This window comes from Toxorhynchites rutilus, chromosome 2, assembly GCF_029784135.1.
Source record: "Toxorhynchites rutilus septentrionalis strain SRP chromosome 2, ASM2978413v1, whole genome shotgun sequence".
NCBI classification, from domain to species: domain Eukaryota; kingdom Metazoa; phylum Arthropoda; class Insecta; order Diptera; family Culicidae; genus Toxorhynchites; species Toxorhynchites rutilus.
The window spans coordinates 332,007,329-332,022,525 of NC_073745.1; the positions used below are offsets into that span (position 1 = coordinate 332,007,329).

Sequence of the window (15,197 nt, forward strand, 5' to 3'; positions counted from 1 at the left end):
CCTTCCGACGTGGGTTATATTGCCATGTCGAACAGCAGCTATCTGTGAGCTTTTTTTGTTTTTTATTTGTTCTAGCGATGAAAGCAGGAAACGGGATGAATTTCCGTTCTTTTCCGGTAACGTTGGAAATCTTTTTTTTTCGCTCCCGCTAGATACCGGTAAACTTGTGTGTTTCGCTTCTTTATTAGCTGTCGTTCTGTTGTTCCGCGCTCCAAGCTCGGTTGGGCACATCAGACTTTTATTTTTTGACGGACAATCACACCGGAACAAGTGTGCACACACATACACACAAACACGTGCAAAGAATCAGTGTTTGCGCCCACACTCCGCTCCCGATTTGGTCCGTTGTTTTATTTTATTGCTCTGTTCTGAACTTCGTCGTAACTATGCTGTTAAATTTGGCACTATTTGTTGATTCACTCGTTTTTTCACAGATGGCAATATGTGTTCTTGAGAAATATGGGATTTTCTTCCTTTACTTTTGGGGCAATCCGAGTTCCCAAAAAACTAATATGTATGGAGGAACGATACAAAGATGCGGAAGCTTCGTTGAGAAATGCTCATGCAGTCCGGGCCTGACTTCAAGTGGATACCCCTATCAGTGACTTTTTCGGTCAGATTGCGGAAATAATTAGGCATATTTTTTAACAAATTTTGTTATGACATGTAGTATTTTGAGTGTTTATTGTCACAAAAATTCCTCCGCTCTACTATCATAATTGGAAATATTCTATGTTCCGAGATTTGATTCCACAACTCTATGTTCACTAAATATGTAATATATGCTGTCAAATTTATACCACAGTAGATTGTCAATGTGGAGAATGAATCGAAACAAATGTTGGCAACCGAAACACGTTTGGACGAATTTGGCATGTTCTTGACGTGTTGCTAAATTAAAACAAAGTTTGCAGCATATATCAATCGCGATAATTCATACAAGTTATTGATACTCTTCCACAATCCCGTAGTAAAAACTATAGGAATAATATGAGTAGGAAAGTTCGAAACCATCAAATTTAAAAAAATAACTATTTTCAAAACCGAACAAGTGGTTTTGGATGGATGAATACTCCTTCCGAATACACCGCAAGGTCCTTTTGAAGGCTAAAGGCTACTAAAAATAGTTGCAATCAACAAGAGTTGTCGCATTTTCATCTGTACCAGAGGGGTTAAAATCAAAACCTGTACTTTGAACCGTACAGAATTTATACTAAAAATAACGAACAAATCTGTACCTTTCCAGATAAATATGTACGTGTGGCAACACTGGTTACCATACATAAGATAGAATTCTGAATTTGATCAACGCATTCTAAATCGAGTTAAAATTTCAACTACCATACGAATACGAGTGTGAGTGAAAAGGTTTTCACTCTCGTGTCTCGTGTCATGACTTTATCTAGATAGAATGTTCCGGAAGTTTGTTTTCAACTTTCAAAAAAGGAAAAAAAGATCTGCATAGTGGACGGACAATTTTGAGTTTGTATCACTGTATGTGGTAAAATGGTAAAATGTCTAGCAGCGCCACTTCATACGTATACATGATGACGTATACTCAGCAGAAAGATATTGTCTGTCCGATCTGTGATTGGTGATTCTACGTTAAGCAGCATCTATTCCCCTTATTCTACGCGGCGAATGACGTGAGATGGCTCAAGTGACTGAATTCCCGTAGGCGAATGGCGTGACTATAGTTCGTCACTAGGTGATATTTGAAGTCGTGTCCTCATTTGTTATCTACTCGAGCGTCAAATAGGAGCTAAAAAGTAAAGTGGCTTCCAGAATAAAGTAGTAAATTTTGCAATCTAACGTCACTCGCCGCGCGGAATAAAGGGGTATATTTATATCGAATCAATCCATGAGAAAAAGGACTTCGTCTGAAGCATCTGCGAGTTAAAGTGCTACTGGAGGAAAAGTCCCCGGCGGCATGTGCTACTTCACGATGAAAATCTTTATAAACACAAATGCAGCTGTTACGACAGTTGAGATATATGTGGTGCAGATTATCGGTTAGTAGATCTGTTGCTATCTCCAATGAACGTCTTGTAAATATATATTCGTGTTTTTCAAATTCAATTATATGCTAACTCAGCATACAATACGCAAGCATGGGATTGCGGTGGAAGGCGTATATTTGTACGAACAAAGCGCGCACAAAAAGAGGTCTGAAGGGGTCAACGATGAGCAAAACGCACACAGGAGCCGCATTGTACCAGGCTAACATACAAACATTCAGCTACAATCCTTCGAACCACAGTCAGCGATGTTATTACAAATGACGATCATTATCGTACAAACCAAAAAGATTCAACCCAAAATGGCAGCTTTAATGGAAAGGGAATTAAAATATCAATACCTCCCAAAATCAACGGTATTCCATCGATGAGTAGACAGTAGAAAACCTTGGCAAACTTAACATATTAAGGACCGCACGTTTTGGGACAAACTTGAAAGCATCATTTGTTCGGATTCCACAAATGAGATCCTTTTCTTCGGTTGACGTCTCTGACAGAAGTTCATATTTTAATATGATCTAAATCTTTGTGAAATACACTATATCGTTATCATGACTTGTAACAAGTTTAGGTTTAGTCGTAATCTTTCCAAAGAAAACATGAAAGTTCCCAGTAAAAGTGCTCGTCTTCCGACGTTTCATATATCTGTCTTGAATTTTTAAGTAAAATATGTTTTTTAGAAAAATGATTTTCAATTTTTTTAAATAACTTTTTATTCGTTTATTTTTTTTTTACTTTTTGGTATTTTATTCTGAAATTTCAATTTCCTACATAAAATTCTTCGATCAACATTTTTTAGGTGTTATAATCTTTGAGTTATGAATTTTCGTGAAAAATTGCGAAAAAAAAATCTGATTAATTTGTCTTTTTCCGATTTTGTCGAATATTGGACCGAAAATTCGTTACTTTTGAACCACCACGATTTTCAATATTGAGGATATTTAACTGAACTTTCAAAGCAGCATTGAAAAGAGTAAATGGAGAACAAATAATAATAATAATAAAAAAATTAAAAAAAATAATAATAAATAAGAAAATCTGGTTCTCAAATGGGGATCAACACTAGGGTAGGAGCCTGCCCGTTGGTCTCAAATGTTCCTATCTCACGCCTCCACGAAGATCATATGACGACATTTTTAGATCGGGCGTGAACTGGAAACACACACCTGGTCTTGGCTCCGAGAACGGGTGTCGAAAGTGGCTAAGTGAGGGGGTGCGAGCGAGTCAGAGCGCTATATCTCTCCCGGGGAAGGCCTCCCGGGTCATGGAGGCCTTGCCAACCCGCTGTCTCCCGGGCAAAGGAGATACACCCAGAAAATGGAGCTACGTTCACGAAGAATACTTAGAATGCGATCGCCCGAGGAGGGTCCCCGAACTGGAGCTGGTCCTGGAACGGGAGTAAGAGCGAGCGGCCAGCGGCTGGAGGGCGAGGTGCAAGAGCGGGCCACCAGCCGGGTTCAACCCGAAGAGCTACCGCCACACGGAAACAGCAGCCATCGACATCACCAACGAAACGCTGCGCCTACGAGGCGTGTTGCGACTGTCAGACGACAGTCGTCCACACTTGTGGGTACTACTAGGCGACGGATCATGTGGACACACGAAATGAACGAATTCGTGATCCGCGCCTATTACATCTGCACTGCTTTGGAGACGGACATGAGCGGTCGCCCTCGAATACTAACAATGTTCGAGGAAGCGTATCCAGAGTTCGTCGGGAGGCTTGACCAAAACGCGATGAACGCGAGGCGTAGAGCGATTGTACGCAACAATATGCTCTCTCAAACGCAAGTCGACGAGATCAAGCAGCAGGTGCAGAGAGAACTAAGCTCCAGAACAAGCAGAGCAAGCGATGTGTCGAGACGAAGTTCAGTACGGCTGAGCAATTCATTCGCGAGTGGGGCACGCGAATCAGCACCAGTGGAGGCCACAGTACAACAACCCCCTGAGCCGGAAGACCCACAGCCAGATCAACAACTACTACGCGATCTGGTCTTCCATTACGACGAGGCGATCTCACAGTTCCGCGACACGGACCCTTTGTCGCGCCCCAGGATCCCGAAGTTGCAGCATTCCCGCAGGCTGACAAGTGTAGTAAAGCTCATGAACGAGCACGTTCTTCCGCTGCACTTGGTTGATGCTGAGAACATGGAGGAGCTGCAACTGAAAGTTTACTGTGCTGCTGTGGCGACCGCCAAAAGTTTAGGATACCGTATTAGGCCAAGAGGCAGACTGCTCCAACATCTCCGTGAAAGGCGTGAGCCTCCATGGCGAAGGAGATTGGAGCAACGGATCCTAAACAAGCGCGCCGCAATTGGAAGACTGATGGCGTACAAAAGAGGCAGCAGATCGGCGAAATTATGTCGCCAAGTTGCTGTGATCGTGCGGCCTACTGAACTTCGCCAGCTGGGAGCTCACCAGCTGACGGAAAAACTCGACACACTGGTACAGCAATTGAGCGTCCTAACTAAACGGCTGAAACGTTACTCTGACTCTGCAAAGCGCCAGGAACCAAATCGGATGTTCAGAGATAACGAGAAAGCGTTCTACGACCACATTAGCGACGAGAAGCCCGACTACCGCGAAGGTCTGCCAGATATTAGCGATGTGACGAACTTCTGGGCTGGTATCTGGGAGACCCCAGTAGAACATCGCGACGGGCAAATGTGGTTAAGACGGGAGGAGGAGAGTTGTGGTGAAATTGGAGAGATGCCAGCTATCATCGTCGGAGAGAACGATGTCCGCGAAGCCTCGCGGTACCTGAGGAACTGGGCAGCACCGGGCCCCGATGGTGTCCAGAACTTTTGGCACAAGAAGCTGACCGTCGCACATCCAAAGACAGCTGAGTGCTTCAACAAGGTGCTACGTGACCCACACAACCTTCCTGAATTCGCCATCCGTGGCGTCACCTTCCTCCTCCCGAAAGACAGCAACACATTGAACCCATCAAAGTACAGACCGATAACGTGCCTATCGAGTCTGTACAAAATACTGAGCAGCATAATTACCGCCAAAGTTTCTGCTCACTGCGAACAGCATCACATCATCGCAGAAGAGCAGAAAGGATGCAGGAAAAATACGCATGGCTGCAAAGACCAGGCCATCATCGACGCAGCCATAGTCGGCCAGGCGGTATATAACCAGCGGAACGGTATATAACCAGCGGAGGTTACGAGGTCTATGACGGCGAGTTCATAAGAGACATGGTTCGTGGCGAATCCTATAAATATCTTGGATTCCGACAGCTCACCGGGATTCGCCACTCCGACATCAAGACGGAGCTGCGAGACAAGTTCTTGAGTCGAGTGAACTGTGTCCTGAGGACTTTCCTCAACGCGGGGAACAAGGTACGCGCGATCAACACATTCGCGGTTCCCCTGCTGACCTTCAGTTTTGGTGTAGTCAAATGGAGCAAAACTGACCTAGAGGACCTTGAGAGGAGGATGAGGAAAGCATTCAAAGAGGCCGGAATGCACCATCCTCAATCGGCACTGGAGAGAGTTTCACTGCCACGCAAAGAAGGGGGACTTGGAATAGTCGACATATCTGCACTGTGTGTTGCCCAGGTACGACAACTGCGCGAGTACTTCGCAGAACGCGCCAACCAAAACGCGCTATACCGGGCTGTCTGCGCCGCCGACAGAGGATACAGCGCTCTGCACTTGGCGCAAGCGGAGTACCAACTCAACTGCAATCTGCAGACAGTGGAGGAGAAGATTGCAGCTTGGAAGCAGAAGGCAGTGCATGGTGCCCACCCCCATCAACTGGACCGGCCACACGTCGACAAGGCCGCATCTAATCTGTGGCTAACGCGTGGTGAACTCTCTTCAGTAGTAGAAGCCGACATGATAGCCATCCAGGACAGGATAATGCCGACGAGAAACTGCAGGCGGTACGTCTGGCATCAAGACGTTGATGACATTTGCCGGATGTGCCATCAACCAGGTGAAAACATAGAGCACATTATGGGAGGCTGTCCCGTTTTGGCCAACGCAGCCTACACCGAGCGCCACAACAACGTGGGCCGTATTGTTCATCGACAACTGGCGCTCCAATGTGCTCTACTGGAAGACAACGTACCAAACTACCGGTACCTGCCTGCACCTGTCCTGGAAAATGACCGTTTCAAGCTGTACTGGGATCGCACTGTTCTGACCGACCTCTCGATCCACCACAACCGCCCAGATATAATGGTTTACGACAAGAGCGACCGCAAAGTCACCATCATCGATGTCGCTATTCCACTGAACCAGAATCTGGAGGAGACCCACGGTCGCAAAATCTGCAAGTACCGACCATTGGCCGTGGAGCTCAAGGAACTGTGGGGGCTAAGGGAGGTCCCAAGAATTGTTCCAGTCGTTCTCTCTGGAACTGGAATTGTCCCGAAGACACTTCTGGAAGCGCTAAAGGTGTTGAACATGGAGAAGGAATTGGCCGGCATCCAAAAGTCGGTCATCCTTAGCACCTGCGCGATTGTCCGACAATTTCTCGGTCAGGACTGAAACAGCACGAGCATGCAGATACGTGCATTCCGCAGAGCCTAGTCCCCCTTTGGCATTCAGAAGCCCGGGGGCAGGTGAAAATTCTGGCTAGGTTCGCCTAGTTAAGAAGTGAGATAAGTCTGCTAAGAAATAATAAATAATGAATAATAAATCATAAAAAAAGAGAATAGACTAAAAGATGGGTAAATAGAAATGGATAATCAGTGCATTTCAATGGGCGGTGTGACTCATACGCTTCAGCATGGTTTGGGATTTTCCTATGTTCGACAAAGAAGGGCGACTAAGAGTTTGACGAAATAGCAATGAGGGACTCCACAACAGAGATCTCTAACCAACCATGTGACATGGCGGTGAAAATATTATGGTTTTGCCAAGTGTTTTTCAAAAAAAACCGGAGGCGGGTGAATGAAAAGTCTCGATTTGTCTGGATATTTATGAAATTACGTTTTTTCGAAAAAAAAAATCATGGAGTGAATTAAAATTTGTAATATTTGATACATATGAAAAACATCTGGAACCGTCCGAAAATGTCGTGAAATGCTAGAATGTAGAGCTTGCAACACCAAAGGGTTACTTTGTAAGAGCTTGTTCGCAAACCTACCAAGGACTCTCTAAGCAACTGCTGCTAATAACAGCCATCTTTTCACGCATTGATGTGACATCCTCAGAGGCTTCATTTTCAGAAACTCATGAATCTCATCAAAGTTGCTGATTCACAAGGGACCACAGCTTAGTTTGCTATAAATGAATGTCATAGAGTAATTGTTTCAAGAAAGTTGAAGCCAGCCAGAATAGTTTATGTTAGATTATTACGATGAATAATCTGGAGAAATCTGGACGAATCATGAAATGTCTGGACTAGATAAAGACTAGTCTGGATGTCTGGGTGATCCGTAAAAGTCTGGAAGATTCCAAATAAATCTGGAAGGTTCGCAACGTTGGTTTGGGCTGCTTCTCATAAGATTGTAAATTAGGTCCAAATCAAAGGGATTATGATTGCAGAGGCATATCTCGACATTCTTTGCGAAAAGCTGGAAGAGTCGAGGCCGAAAATGGGACTGAAAGATAATTGCATCTTCCAGCAGGGAAACGATCCAAAACATATGGTGAAAAAACACAAAAATTCTTCCTATCGACTCGCACTAAACCCATATTGTGACTACTCCGGAGTCCTGAGCCGAACCAAGAATTGAAAATTTTAGAGCTATTCTCGAAAACAAGATGGATAAAACAGATGTGACAAACAAGCAAGCCTATTTTGCAAAAGGCTTGCGACGATCAGAACCCACAGCACCTCCGAAACTTCGCCGAAAGCATCGGAAACATTGGCAATAGAGCTCAAAGGAGGTAACGTTTTTTTATTGTTTTCGTTTGATTTTTTATAAGAAATACTAAGTGGTCCTGACGGAATTCCACCGGTTTTTATAAAAAATTTGGCATCTGAATTAACTCATCCACTTTTATGGCTTTTCAATAAGTCATTGGAATCAGAAAGGTTCCCAAAAATATGGAAAAACTCTTCTCTTGTACCAATATTCAATTCCGGTAATAGATCCGATGTAAGAAATTATCGTGGAGCAGCAATTATTTATTGCATTCCAAAACTCTTTGAAGCCATAATAAACCAAAAACTTTTTCAACACAAAGCCACGAATTACGATCAACGATCAACAATAACAAATTTGCTGGAATTTGTCACATTCGCTTTGAATGCAATGGATAATGGTAATCAAGTTGATGCTCTATACACTGACTTTAGTAAGGCTTTCGATCGTGTTGATATACCCTTATTCTTTCTTAAACTTCAAAAAATAGGGATAGAAGTCAAGCTATTGGAATGGCTAGAATCATATTTGACTGACCTCACGCAAATGGTGAGATTTAATGGGAAAATTTCAAAACCAATATTTGTTATATCCGGAGTTCCTCAAGGCTCTCATTTGGAACCACTTTTGTTCATTTTATTTGTCAATGACGTTTGCGTTTTTATTAACAGATGATATGAAGCTGTATATGGAAATTAAGAAGTAAGAAGACTATCAAACATTCAAAAATGAAGTTGACATATTTTATAAATAGTGTACTGTAAATAGTGTAGAGTTTATTACAGCTCAATGTAAGGAAATGCACTTTGAAGACTTTTACAAGAAGAAGAACACCATTGAACAATGGTGTTAAGCTGGGAAATCAACCCATCAATAGATGCCAACGAGTAAGAGAATTAGGCGTGGTCTTAGATTCGAAACTAACGTTCGTTGATCATTATAATACAATTATCCATAGAGCAAATAATATGTTGAGCTTCATCAAACGCTTTAGTTACCATTTCCACGATCCGTACACAATAAAGACATTGTATATTACATATGTCAGATCGATTCTCGAATACTGTAGTATTGTATGGTCCCCCTATATAACTTCACACGAAGACAGAATTGAATCTGTACAAAAACAATTTTTATTATTCGTAAACTAGGCTGGTCTTCAAATCATCTCCCTCCATATGAAGAACGCTGTATGCTCAGCAATATTAAAAGCCTAAATGAACGTCGGAACTCTGCCACGATTCTATTTATAATTGATATCATATCACAACGAGTGGACTCAGAAGAAATATTATGAAACCTAAATTTTTATGCACCGATTAGACACCTGAGAAACCTTAACATTTGCTACATAGATTACCGAAGAACGAATTATGTCAAATTTAGTCCTATTAATCGTATGAAGAGCCTCTGTAACGAACACAGTGAAATAATTGATGTGACCATGTCAAGGTCAATGCTTAAAGACTATCTGAATAGAGTAAGATATAGTTAAATTTCACTGTAATATTTGGGCAGCATATTCAGTCTACGCTGGTTTGACGATATAAATTAATAAGTAAAACAATGTTTTTTTTGATTATGTAACTTGTTAAAATCCTCTTCTAAACTAAATGGATAAATTATCCAGCAAGCTCTCTTTAGTTTGTTTAATTTTAAGTAAGTAGTTTTAAGTAGTATTAAGAGTGTATCGGTCTACAATTTTGATTGACGACAATAAATAAATAAATAAATAAATAGATTCTTTGAGTCATACTTCTTCAAAATCGATCGCCTTTGTTAATTCGCTTTCAATTCTACAGGATAGACAAATTGTTCAAGGGAGATTGCGACATAGCCGATCTCAAAAAGCTCCTAATGAGCATAAGTTCCAAAAAGATTATTTCATTTACAGACACAAGTTTCACACAAAGATCGATTAAAGAGCGTGTGCCGATATCAGATCTCAGAGATCAGAAACCACTTCACAGTTGTTTTTCAGAGAACAACCAGTGGAAATGGCCAATATTCAAGGAACATACCTGAAAATATTCACATTAGAATTAGAAGAAGAGCCACATTTCACTAATGTTTCTAGACACCCAGATAACTGTTCTTGTGACTAGGGAAAGTATAGAATCGGATTCTCGATATTAACCCCAAACATACGATCGAGATGCTAAAAGTCACCCACATTTTCGCGGTCATTCACTCAAAATTACTTAAACACATGTATTTCGGATAAACAATCACCATAAACTTTTTCTAACAATTAAAACTTTTTTTACTGGAAGACCTTAATAAATACACAAAATGTTCTGAATTTCAGTTTCCACTGAACGATATGTCACAATGGATGTATCGATCAACTATCAACAGATGGCGTTGAAAGTTCTATTCATAAAGAGTGATTTAGTTTTATTTTGGTATGTAGAAAAAATAAAAAAAAAAATCAGTAACCAATATATGCAGCAGAGTGTATTTCTAGTGGCAATTTTTTATGGTGAGGAAGATGCGCTTGTTTTGGTTGGTTTAAAACAGTTCGAAAAATAAAATGAATTAGACAGGAAGAGGCAATAATTGTTAATTCCTTGGGATTGATGATTAGCGCAGATTATAACACCAGTTTCAAATCAAATTTCTAAACAAACACCAAAGTTACATCATAATTGTTATCAAGACAACAGTAATCAAAAGCAAATTCCAGCGGGAAAATACTCACCTTAAAGCCACACTGTCGAGACTAGAGCTCTTCCGGGATCACGTCAATCTTCGCTCACTTATCGCACTTCAATGAGGGTTCGCGCTTCCTAACCAGTCCAGTCACCCTCCCACGCAAAACTTCGAGGTCAAGGTATTCACCGCTCTTCACCGTGTGACGCTCTCTTCTTCGACATTAATAGATTTTGTTTTCTAAACACTATCAATAAAAACTGACTCGATAGCACATTCCGATACGGCACCCACCAATCCTCGTCGCCGTCGTTCGGTTGGTCGTCCGGTCGTTTGTCGCGCGTTTAGCTATTTTGTGTTCTCCCCTTAATCCAAGCACAACACGCGTCTCTCGGCATGGGTAATAAAAAACACTTCGAGCGGCCAGGAATAGGAAATCAAAAATTCTCCAAACGGTCCCCGGACCCCGATGATCGGACGCGGTCGTCTCGTTCGTTTCGCTGACTGCTGACTAGACTAGCGGGATTACTCCGGCAGTTGTCACCACCAACACCACTACTGCTGAACGAGACTAGCTTTTGAGTTGGCCAGTTGGAGTCGCAGGAGCAGAAGCGACTAATGGGCATTTTGGCCGCTCGTTGCGATCGATCGTTGCCTTCATCAAGCTTTAATTGCCAAATTCGTTGGGATTTTAACAGAAACGCGCGCGCGGACGGTGCGTCCTCAATGTCGTCGTTGTCGTTGGGGCGCTATCGGCGTTGAATCTCTAATTGCGCGTCCAAAATTCCATGAAATAGCACGAGTGGCGTCCGCTCTAATGGCATCCCAGGTTGTATTTAGTGATAATTTGCCATCACTGCTGGCTGATGCTGCGCTTCCGATGAGAATGAGATGCGGCCACAATGTGCTGCTTGTTGATCTCTCACAGGAGGGGGCGCAGTTTTCCACTCAGTTTAGACTGCTGCTGATGATGATGACACCCCGACCTACAACTAGCCCATCAGTCGCAGATAACGATGTTGAATTTCGGGGGGAGTGCACACTCTGAAAATGCAACGAAAACAGGAATGGAATGTTAATGTTAATTGTTGGGCTAGTGGAGGATGCTGCGAATGTGAATTGAATTGATTTGCGCCTGCTAATGCTTGACATTTCGAATGGGAGACCTTTATCAACGTTTGTTATGGATTCAGAGTCGGGTTTCCTAATGGGGAAATGTATTTATAAAGGGTGTGTCACATCAAATTGCATCACGGAAAAAACGGTGTAGAAATTTAATTTTTAGGAATTATATCTTCAGCTTTGGCTTATAATCAGATAAGAGTGTATAGATCACGTTGACCATGCTCCACTGTCAATTTTTCGTAAATTTGGAAAAATGTCGTCGAACGAAAAAGAGCGTCGTGAATTAATCCTGTGCACTTATTTCGAGAATCCGGAGTTGTCACATCGGGACATCGGTAAGATGCTGGGAATCGTCCAATCCACGGTCAGCAGAGTACTAAAACGATACTTCGAGAACCTAACCATCGACCGGAAGGTGAAGAACGGCAAAAATGGATGCTCCGTCAGTGAAAAAGATCACAAGCGCGTAGTTAAGCAGTTTAGACGTGATCCGAGAAGTTCGGTCCGGGATGTCGCCAATAAGCTGAATTTGTCAAGTTCATTCGTCCAGCGGACCAAGCAGCGGGAGGGCCTGCGTACATACAAGGTTCAGAAGGCTCCTAACCGCGACGAAAGGCAAAACATGGTGGGGAAGACGCGAGCCCGGAAGTTGTACACCGAAATGCTGACGAAGCCGCATTGCCTGGTAATGGACGACGAAAACTACGTCAAAGCGGACTTTCGTCAGCTGCCGGGCCTGTTGTTCTTCTCCGCAGAGGACAAATTCAGCGTTCTGGAGGAGATTCGCAAGCAGCAACTATCCAAATTTGCCAAAAAGTACATGGTGTGGCAAGCGATCTGCTCTTGCGGAAAGCGGAGCGCCCTCTTCGTGATGACCGGCACGGTAAACGGGCAGGTTTACCTTAGGGAGTGCCTACAGAAGCGCTTACTACCACTATTGAAGCAGCACGAGGGCCCGACCATCTTCTGGCCGGATCTCGCTTCGTGCCACTATTCAAAGGACGTGTTGGAGTGGTACGAAGCCAACGGGGTCACCTTCGTGCCAAAGGAAATGAAAAAGAAATGAGAGAAATATTGGGCGATTATGAAGCAGGCCCTCCGGAAGAACCCAAAAGTTGTCAAATCGGAGACGGACTTCAAGAGAAAATGGATTTCTGTTAAAAAAATACTACAACCTGACGTTGTACAGAACCTTATGGACGGGGTAAAGAGGAAGGTGCGAGCATACGGGCTTGGGCTCGAAGTATGAATAAAAAGAAAATGCCAAAAGTTGTTTAATAGTTTTTATTTTACTGTCTAAAATTTTCAAAAGGATCGGTCTACTGGGCGAATTTCTACAGCGTTTTTTCCGTGATGCAATTTGATGTGACACACCCTTTATTGCCGAAGCGACTGTTGAACAAATGAAATTTACGAGTGGCATATACACAATTGATTCCTTCGACCGCGATGGTTTATATTTGAGTCATTTCACGCAAATGGCTTCAAAATGACCAATTTTAGCGCGGACTCGATTATATACAGTTTTTGATTTCTTTTCACTGTATATAATCGAATCCTGTATATAATCGAGTCAGGAACAATTTTTTCTATTTGTTTTTTTTGCATGTATTTTTCGATTTTTGAAAATAAAAGAGGAATTTAATTTTTGATTCATCCCCTTAAAGTCAGAAAACACCTTTCTCACATGAAAAAAAAAATATTCAGATTATTTCAGGAGGTGGTAGACGATCATACTTTATGAAAACAAATCCTCCTACGCATATGTTCGAATTTCAACAATGACAGAGTTATAGAACTTTTTTTCTTTGTTTCGGATTCTGTTGCCTCAAAACTGGCTCTACATTAAAAAGTACGCTACGGAAGACGATTCTGATGCTTTAATTCGGAAGATGAAAAAATTTAGTACAGAATATAGTAGTGGAACAACTAAATGTGTGGGTTCTAATAACATTTTGGAAGTGAAAAACTTAAAAGTTGATAATTTTTAATGTGTTATTATTAATTTTATCCTAAACATTAATATTAAACTAGATTGTTTATATCAATTAAATTGAAGTTCTTTAACCGCTCTACAATTTGTTATTTGACGCCAACTTCTATCTTCCTTAATTTGGCTGCAATGTCGATATAAACAATTCCTGGTAAAAACTCAAAAGCAAAATCTTCAAAAATCACAAAATCACGATTTTTACCCCACTGTACATGTAATAGACACTTAAACTTCACTTTGAATCTTCTTGAAATAAGCCATATTTGAACATAAAAAAAATATTTCAAATTGTATATAATCGAATCACATATAATCGAGTCTGTATATAATCGAGTCCAACCTGTATACCTTTTTTTATTTATTTTTTTTATGAATACTTGTAGATTAAGGACTACTCAGTTTTTATACAATCAGTTGTATGTTTGTGCGGAACATAAAATTAACTCATACTAACAGGTCATTCTATTAGTAGGGTATACATAATTTCTAATTCAAATTCCTTCCATTAAGCCAACCGAGACACTCTAGATGGAACATTCTTCGAGAATATTAGATTTTATAACATTTACCAACATTCCATCTATCCGGATTCCGGCAAGTATAGCTTGAATAAAAAATGTTTATTTTTGTCAAAGACACTGACTTATTATTCAAAAAAGTAATGAACGCGTAGGTATAGATTGTGTTTAAAATATAAAATATAGATTATAACTTTTTTTCAATATTGTTTTCAATAATTACTACTTTAAGGCGACGATGTTCCGCTAGGAACGTCAGTGTCATTGAAGAAGAAGGCGAATTTCATGCCAACTCGTCTTAGGAGTTGGCAGCACCATCTCAAACAGCAGTGAAACGTTGTGGGTATAAAGACATGGGTCATTTAAGCAACTCTGCATACTTCTCAATTTTTCACAAAAATTTATAACTCAAAAACTGTTATACCTACAAAATTCTGGTCTAAGGATGAAATGTAAAATTAATAAAATATTCTTGAAAAAATACTATTTTTTTAAATTTTGCTGAAAAAAAATGTTTTAAAACATAAAACTCATTTTTCTCAAAAAAGTATTTTTTTAATTCTCAAAAAAATTATATGGAGATCCTTTACAATTTCCAACAAATCGTCCATATATCGGAAGATGGGCACTTTTACAGGGAAAAAGTTTATTTAACAACAACTGTTTTATGTTTTCTTTGAAAAAATTAAAATTAATCCTCATTTTGTTTGAAGTCAAGATAGCGATATGGCGTAATCGACAAAGTTTTAGATCTTATTAAAATATGAACTTTCTATCTTTTATATTTTCTTGAATATAACTCTTGCGTTTGACATGTTTCTAAACGGAAAAAACTAGAAGAGCATATAAATCGCGATAATTTTACCAATTAACACGTTAAGCCCCGCGTCGGTACCTGGGGACTGACACTGAATTTTCCGTCTTTATGCGCCGATAAGACCAGAACAACAGTAGACTTTTGGTTCGGAGAGGGTCGGCATTAGGAACGGCAACAACAAAGTTAATGATGCTTAGAAAAGTCCCCTATCGATTCGCTGGGACCGACATGAACCAGTCGAAAAGTT

At 41.1% G+C, this 15,197-nt stretch overlaps 1 protein-coding gene across 1 annotated transcript in view; it reads right to left on the reverse strand.

Moving 5' to 3' along the window:
* LOC129764363 (bifunctional heparan sulfate N-deacetylase/N-sulfotransferase) overlaps nucleotides 1-15,197 on the reverse strand; it is a 503,807-nt gene that overhangs the window by 111,686 nt on the left and 376,924 nt on the right. The window contains exon 3 of the mRNA XM_055763357.1: nucleotides 10,547-11,541. The gene's annotated coding sequence lies outside the window, so the exon portion shown is untranslated. The remainder of the gene's footprint in view (nucleotides 1-10,546; nucleotides 11,542-15,197) is intronic.